Source organism: Neophocaena asiaeorientalis, unplaced genomic scaffold (genome assembly GCF_003031525.2).
Source record: "Neophocaena asiaeorientalis asiaeorientalis breed wild unplaced genomic scaffold, Neophocaena_asiaeorientalis_V1.1 scaffold118, whole genome shotgun sequence".
Classification (NCBI taxonomy): domain Eukaryota; kingdom Metazoa; phylum Chordata; class Mammalia; order Artiodactyla; family Phocoenidae; genus Neophocaena; species Neophocaena asiaeorientalis.
In genome coordinates, this window is record NW_020175528.1 from 2,062,562 (window position 1) to 2,070,913 (window position 8,352).

An 8,352-nucleotide genomic window follows, 5' to 3' on the forward strand; every position below is an offset into this window, starting at 1 on the left:
AGAATTCCCTACACCTGATAAGCTTGAACTGCCTGCCTGGATGACTCACCCACTAACCAGCAAAGGACTGGCAAGACTGACGGCCTGGCTCTAACTAGGGCTAACACTTGGTTGGGAGGAGAGGCTGCCCCTTCCTCATACCTTGATTCCTCTTCGGGCTTGGGGGCCTACTCTTCTCCCTTCCAGAGCCACCTGAAGACTACAGAGGGGGCAACCAGGAAACTGACCTTCTGATCTACCTCTAGTGAGGTTCTTAACCAGGGCTCCACAGATGGGTTTCAATTCTGTTTTCCAAATAGCGTGGCTATAAAGATGTGTGCTATCTTGGAAGAGGGTTCACAGCTTTCATAGGATTCTCAAAAGAATCCAGCATACACAAATATCTTCAGAACTACTGCTCGGGGAAGATCCTCAGCAAACACATTCAGATAGGCAAAGCCCTTACCTAAATTCAAGCCCCATTTCTCTCTCACATCGGGCCAGGGTGGCAAGAAGGTAACTAGGAAGACTGGGAGAGTCATAGTGGACATGGATGTAGTAGGGTGGAAGAATAAAGGCTGAGCTGTGTGTGAATTTTCCAGAGAGAGGCCCAAGGATATCAATGTGTGTCCTTTTGGTTTGTAGGCTACCCTTAGCCCAAGATGCTGGGCACCCTTCGCTCTGGGCAGAGACTCTTTGAGCTGAGACAAAGGATACATTTACTAGAGCCTTTGTCTGGGGTAGGGAGCATGTGGGAGCGTGTGATTACAAGCTATGTGGCTGTGTGCATTTACACACCAGTGTGCTCACAGGGGTGGGCCTAACAGAGCCGTGTTTCTATGTGCGTGAATATCCTTTGGGTCAGGGTACATCTGAACAGTTTTGTGACTATCTACACATGTGTGCTCACTTGTGGACCCCCTCAAGCCTTTAAGGGAGGTTGAAACATTCTGGTAAGAATTTCACTAAGTGAGAATATCTACAGACACGCCAGCAGCCCACACCAGAAATCTGGGAATCCTCTACTCCTCCCCATCCTTGAACCCCCGTCATCCCCTCAGTCCACTGTCACCATCGGCCCCCATCACCTCTCCCTGGACTACTATTCGGTCTTCAATGCCCTCCCCTCGCCACTCCTCCGAACCGCAGCCACAGTGACCTTAAAAAATGAAGTTAGGATGGCAATGCGCCCCACCCGAAACCGACAACAGATTTACACTGTCGGGGGATAACGCCCATCTCCTCCGTGTGACTCGAGGGTCCCTGCATGGCCGTAGCCCTGCTCACTGGGAACTCTGCGCTCTCAGGCCCCGGGCTTTAGATGCGTCGCCCCTGGGCCTGGTCCTATGCCACACCCCGAGCTTTGGCCCTTAGGCCCTGCTCCTAACCCTCACATCGCGGAGATTATCACTTGCTGCTGCAACTGCCCAGTTACAATTGGCAACTGTAATTGACAGAGAACCCAAGTCTGTCTGTCACGTCCCACCTCGGGACCCCTACCCACAGGACAAAGCCTAAGCCGCCGTAGGTCGGAAGCCCACCACGCACAAGCGCACACGTCTCTCTCCCGCGCCGCGAAGCATTGGAAGCCGGGACGTGCAGACGGAAATGCGCGTGCGCATAAGGACCAGCAGGAACTACGACCCCCAGAATCCTCCTGACCAACACTCCATTTCCCACAAAGCCTCGCGGGGCCCACCCCGGAACTGCGCTCTTTTCCTGAAAGCGGAAGTTAGGGTGAGTCCGGCAGTGGAGTGGGTTTCGGAGGGAGTAGAACGGTGCGAGGTTTTGAGTATTGTCTACCTCCAGGGGTCGTTCGTGAGTCAGAGAAACCGGGACTTCAGAAGGAAAGGACCTGGCGAGATCCCTCAGTGCATTGTTCCGTTCCCTCTGGCGCGCATGGTCAGGCCCGCTGCAGCCTTGCGCTCTGCACGCTGCGGCTTTGTCGCCCTCCCGCCGCTGCGTGCTCTCTTCCCACCTCTGGACGTCTCTGGGGATAGAGGCCGAAGGCTAGATGGTCTCAGGTACCCCTTATTCCCAATCCTGCATTGCCTATCTTGCACTGGGAAGAAGTGAAGACCTTGGCCGTAAGGGCATAACCCACAGGGCTCCCCCTGTGGGTCCCACAGCTCTTTGGTTCTTCCAGCAGTAGCTGCAGGAGTCGAAGCTGTGGGCAGTGGGGACAGGTGTGAACAGTGCGGGGGGGTGTGTGTGTGTGGAAATTTGTGGTTCCTGACCTGCTGTCCCGGTTCCCAAGAGGATAACTTTCCTGTGGCCCCAGCCTTATGGCTATATAGGGTCCGTCCAGCACATGTCCTTAATTGCTTGGATTCTGGAGAAAGTCAGCCTCCTTCTTCAGATCCTCCAGTCCCAGCCTCATCCCTCAGACCCCAGCAACGCCTGTCTGGGCCCCACTGCGTATTTCACCTTTTCGCATTTTCGAAAGTGTGACTGGAGCTAGACTGTCTGCTGCCAGGGTGGCACCCTCACATGGCTGTTGGCAGGAGACTCAGTTTGTCACCATGTGGACCTTTCCATAGGGCTTTGAGTATCCTCGCAACATGGCAGCTAGCTTCCCCCAGAGCAAGTGATCCAGGAGAGAGGGAGCAAGACAGAGGCATTGATGTCTTTTATGATCTACCCTTGTAAGTCACACTCTGTAATTTCTACCACATTCTATTTATTAGGAGTGAGTCATGTGTAAAGCCCATACTCAAGAAGAGGGAAATTAATCTCCACCTCCTAAAGGGAGGAGGACCAAATAATTCGTGGACTTATTTTAATAGCACTACATTTAGTGAACCAATATTTTCCAAATGCCCAATGCATGATGTTACAAAACCATGATGCATGGGTAAAAAAAATCTATTTCAATTGCAAGATAGCCCAGCTGGTTTTTAATGTAACAGAGTATGAAAAGTTCATTGATGTAGCTACTAAGCTTTAAGAAGCTATCATTTGTTGAGTTTTGGTATAGCATCAAATAAGAATATCCAAAATTATCTGAAAAGGTTATTAAAATACTACCTTCATTTCCAACTACTTATCTCTGTGAAGCCAAATTTTCTTCATATACTTCACCCAAAACAATATTAGAACAGACTGGAATGCAGAAGCAAGTATGAGAATCCAGCTGTCTTCTATTAGGCCAGACAAAAATGTAAAACAGTGCAGCCCTTCTCAGTAATTAATTTTTGTTTTGTTCTTAAAAAGTGAGTGTGTGTGTGTGTTTGCATTAACAAGTACTGGATTTATTATTGTAATTTTTAAATGACTTAAATATTTTAAAATCTTCTCAGTTTCAATTTCTAATATGGTCATTACTGATAGATGTAATCCATATAAACAGGGGACTTCCCTGGTGGTCCAGTGGTTAAGACTTGCCTTCCAATGCAGAGGGTGCGGGTTTGATCCCTGGTCAGGGAGCTAAGATACCACATGCCTTGCAGCCAAAAAACAAAACATAAAACAGAAGCAGTATTGTAACAAATTCAATAAAGACTTTAAAAATGGTCCACATCAAAAAAATCTTTTAAAAAAATCCTTATAAACAAAAGCCTTTTGGCATCCTCAATAATTTTTAGAGTGTAATTTTGGCTCTGAGACCAAAAAGTTTGAAAACGACTGTCTAAGCAATCACAATGGTCCTGTCACCCTTGAAATGACATGTTTAAGTATGGGCACGTGGGGCAGTTCTGGCCGATGACACACGAAGTGAGGTGTAGGCATTGTGTTCAGTTTTCAGTTCAGGGTATTAAATGGAAACATACGTAGGGTCTTCAAAGGGATTGGTAATATTCTGTTTCTTATGCTAGATGATTGATATGTGGTATTTATTCACCTTCTTTATCTCTTACATATGAAATTATTTTGTATGTGAAATACTTTATAACAAAAAAATTTAAAGAACACGTGTAAGAGAAGATTCCTCTTCCTCTATGTAAGCATTGTGTCTGTTTTGCAGCACATTCATCTGGTATATTGGGCCCAAGTATGCACTGTTGGGCTCTGAAGAATTTTGTGTGTGTTTCATGGCTCTCGGAGCCTGTATCAACAACATATTTGTGATATTTGACTTGTAACCTGAGAGTCCCCAGGCCTCTCATCACATATGCAATCTCACCACATTCACAAGGCTGTCAGTTCAAGTTGTACAAAGTCCCTCATAAAAAGACCTTCCCTGCTCTGGTTTAGTCTCTTCTCCCCTGAGGTCAAGCAGGATACCAAGGTCTGCCATGCATCACATCTTTGCCAAGTTCTCTCACCTAAGGCGCTTACAAGAGTAGATATCAACTGGGCTTGCCAGCTCACCAGTTCTGCAAACTACCACACACTGAATCCACTTTAGACCCCTTTTAGAATTTGTATGAGCACCTTCTAAATGGAACCCACAACAGGTACAAAGGCAGGCTCACTACACCGTTGTTGAGTGAGTGGACCCTCTCCCAGTGTGGTCACCCATGTGGTTCCAGCAACCCGCAGTCACACGGAAGGACCTAGAGCTATGAAACCATGGTTTCTGGGTTTCTCCTACCCCTCCTCTTAATGTAACTTTCTCAGAAATTCATGAATCGAGTAGTAAATTAGAGAATTAAACAATCCTATTAGGTTTGAGGGGATACCTGAACGAAATCTGGGCTTGGCTATCATGGGTGAAGGGGGAATGCCTATTGGCCAGGTACAAAACATGTCTGCTACAATTGTCTACGTATATATGTATATTTTAAATCTTTCCACAATAAAGTGTATTGCTGTGTGACTAAAAAAGAAAATGAATAAAGGTAATGAATATGAAGGGGAAATAGACAAATAAAACAAAGAAATGCAGCCACATTTTGAGGTATTGAGACAGATATGCTTAGAGGAAGCAGACCCATTTGCTGAAACCCAATTTACTGATCAATGCACCATATTGCTGCTTTTGCCTGTTTATACAATTTACAGCAATTCATACTGGATGGAATTTTTTTGTTTTTTTGTGTGTGTGGTACGCGGGCCTCTCACTGCTGTGGCCTCTCCCGTTGCGGAGCACAGGCTCCGGACGCGCAGGCTCAGCGGCCATGGCTCACGGGCCCAGCCGCTCCGCGGCGTGTGGGATCTTACCGGACCGGGGCACGAACCCGTGTCCCCCGCATCGGCAGGCGGACTCTCAGCCACTGCGCCACCAGGGAAGCCCTGGATGGAATTTTTAAAACAACCTTTGAACACTTCTAAGGTTTTGGAATACTGGCCAAAATCTAAGTAGGCCAGTATTCCATTATATCTGCATAACAGCACTTTAAGGGCTCTTCAGTCTGTCACAGCCCGGTTAGAAGAGAAGAGATGTCTAGGAGAAAGTATTCATGAGACATATAAAAGATAAAAGCCATAGCCCACATATGTAAATCGATAAGAAAAAGGCAACCTAGTTAAAAAATGGACAAAGAAGATAAACAGGCAATTCACAGATTCAGAAATACAGTTGACTGAAATACATTTGACAGGGTTTTCAACATTAGTAGTAGAAAATACGAGATAAACACAAGCTATGACAGCAGGAATATGCTTAATTTTACAACATATTACAGTTAAAAAGAGTAATAGGGTTGGTGAAGGTGTTTCTGACATCAAGAATTTTCATAGAGTTCAATGTTGATGTGAGTGAAAATTGGTACAGAATTTTTGGTAGGCAATTTGGCTGTAATCAAAACAGTATGGTACTGGCACAAAAACAGAAATATAGATCAATGGAACAGGATTGAAAGCCCAGAAATAAACTCACACAGCTATGGTCAATTAATACACATCAAAGGAGGCAAGACTATACAGTGGAGGAAAGACAATCTCTTCAATAAATGGTGCTGGGAAAACTGGACAGCTGCATGTAAAAAAAAATGAAATTAGAACATTCTTTAACACCATACACAAACTCAAAATTGATTAAAGATCCTAATGTAAGACTGGATACTATAAAACTCTTAGAGGAAAACATAGGCAGAACACTCTGATATAAATTGTAGCAATAACTTTTTTGAGCCCTCTCCTAGAGTGATGGAAATAAAAACAAAAATAAACAAGTGGGACTGATTAAACTCAAAATGTTTTGCACAGCAAAGGAAACCATAAACAAAATGAAAAGACAACCCACAGAATGGGAGAAAATATTTTCAAATGATGCGACCGACAAGGGATTAGTCTCCAAAATTTACAAACAGCTCATGTGGCTCAATATCCAAAAAAAACCAAACAACCCAATCAAAAAATGGGCAGAAGACCTAAATAGACATTTCTCCAAAGAAGACACACAGATGGCAAAGAGGCACATGAAAAGATGCTCAATATCACTAATCATTAGAGATGTGCAAATCAAAACTACAGTGGGATATCACCTCACACCAGTCAGAATGGACATCATCAAAAAATCTATAAACAATAAAGGCTGGAGAGGGTGTGGAGAAAAGGGAACCCTCTTGCACTGTTGGTGGGAATGTAAATTGGTACAGCCACTGTGGAGAACAGTATGGAGGTTCCTTAAAAAACTAAAAATAGAGCTACCATATGATGCAGCAATCCCATTCCTGGGCATATATCTGGAGAAAAACATGGTTCAAAAGGATACATGCACCCCAGTGTTCGTGGCAGCACTGTTTACAATAGCAGAGACATGGAAGCAACCTAAATGTCCATTGACAGATGAATGGATAAAGAAGATGTAGCACATATATACAATGGAATATTACTCAGCCATTAAAAAGAATTAAATAATACTATTTGCAGCAACATGGGTGGACCTGGAGATTATCATACTAAGTGAAGTAAGTCAGACAGAGAAAGACAAATATCATATGATATCGCTTATATGTGGAATCTAAAAAAGAAAATGATACAAATGAACTTATGAAACAGAAAGAGACTCAGACTTAGAGAACGAACTTATGGTTACTAGGGGAAAGGATGAGGGAGAGGGATAGTTAGGGAGTTTGGCACTGACATGTACACACTGCTATGTTTAAAATAGATAGCCAACAGGGACCTACTGTATAGCACAGGGAGCTCTGCTCAATAGTCTGGAATAACCTAAATGGGAAAAGAATTTGAAAAAGAATAGATACATGTTTACGTATAACTGAATCACTTTGCTGTACACCTGAAACTAACACAACATTGTTAATCAACTATACTCCAGTATAAAATAAAAATTTTTTTTTAAAAATTTAAAAATCACCATTAAAACACTTGTGTTTCCTTTGAGGTAGTAGGGGGAGCTAGGACAGAGTGGGTGAGGCTAAGGAATGACATAGTGGGAGGGGCTAAAGGACTGGAGTGTAAGGGGAGGGATCTGTGGGACTGGGAGTGATTTGGCCAGACTGGGATTGATGGGTGAGGGGGAAAGGGTCGAGGGTTTGGAGGAACCAAAATGTGCTTGAAGGGACTGGGGGAAGTGAGAACAAATGGCAGTGGGAGGACTGAGACGTATTAGAAACAACTGAAGAAACTTTAGTTTCTTCAGGGGAACGGCTGAAACTGGCAGGGACTAGGAAGGTAAAATGGAAACAACTGGCTTTCAGTGAATTGACCCAGAGCCACTGGCAAACAGGACCTGTTAACACTGAGCAAGACTCCTGTGGAAGAAGGAGGTTTGACGCAAACAGGAAACACTAATTTTCAGAATTCTACCAACTGTGCCTTGCAGAGTTCTTTTACTTCCTCTTGTCTTGGCTCTGTTATTACATTGTAGTTTGCCTCTAAATCAGCTGAGATCTTTGAAGACTCCTTTGTCTGACCGTCAAAGGTGTGACTCTTTCCCACGTGATCCTAGGTACAAAAGAGACATTTCAGCTGCAGAAACTTCCTCTGTCACTCTTAAAACTTGGGAAGTTGCTTTAGATCCTGGGAGGGCATGAATGAAGGCTCTCTCTGCAATTGAGTGTAGGTATGCATAAGGACGTGCAGATCTCTTTTTCTTCTCTCTTGGTTTGAGTCATGCATTCTTTTAACAAGTAGAGGGCCCTATGGTCACTGGCTTTCTCTGTGGTTCATGCTATTTTCCACACAGTGAATCACAGGGCAGCCAAACAGCAAGAATCTTCAGGGGGTGGAGGCGTGGGGTTATGGGCTGAATCATATCCTCCCAAATTTCATATGTTAAAACCCTAACACCTGTTACTTTATAATGTGACTGTATTTGGAGATGGGGCCTTTAAAAAGGTGATTAAGTTAAATGAGCCCATTAGAGTGGGTCCTAATCCAATCTGACTGGTTTTATTATATAAGAAGAGTGAATTTGGACACACAAAAGACACACCAGGGATGTGCACACACAGAGCAAAGGACACAGCAAGAAGCTACCCATCTGGAGGCCTGAGTATAGATGGTCCTGAGCCTAAAGATGTG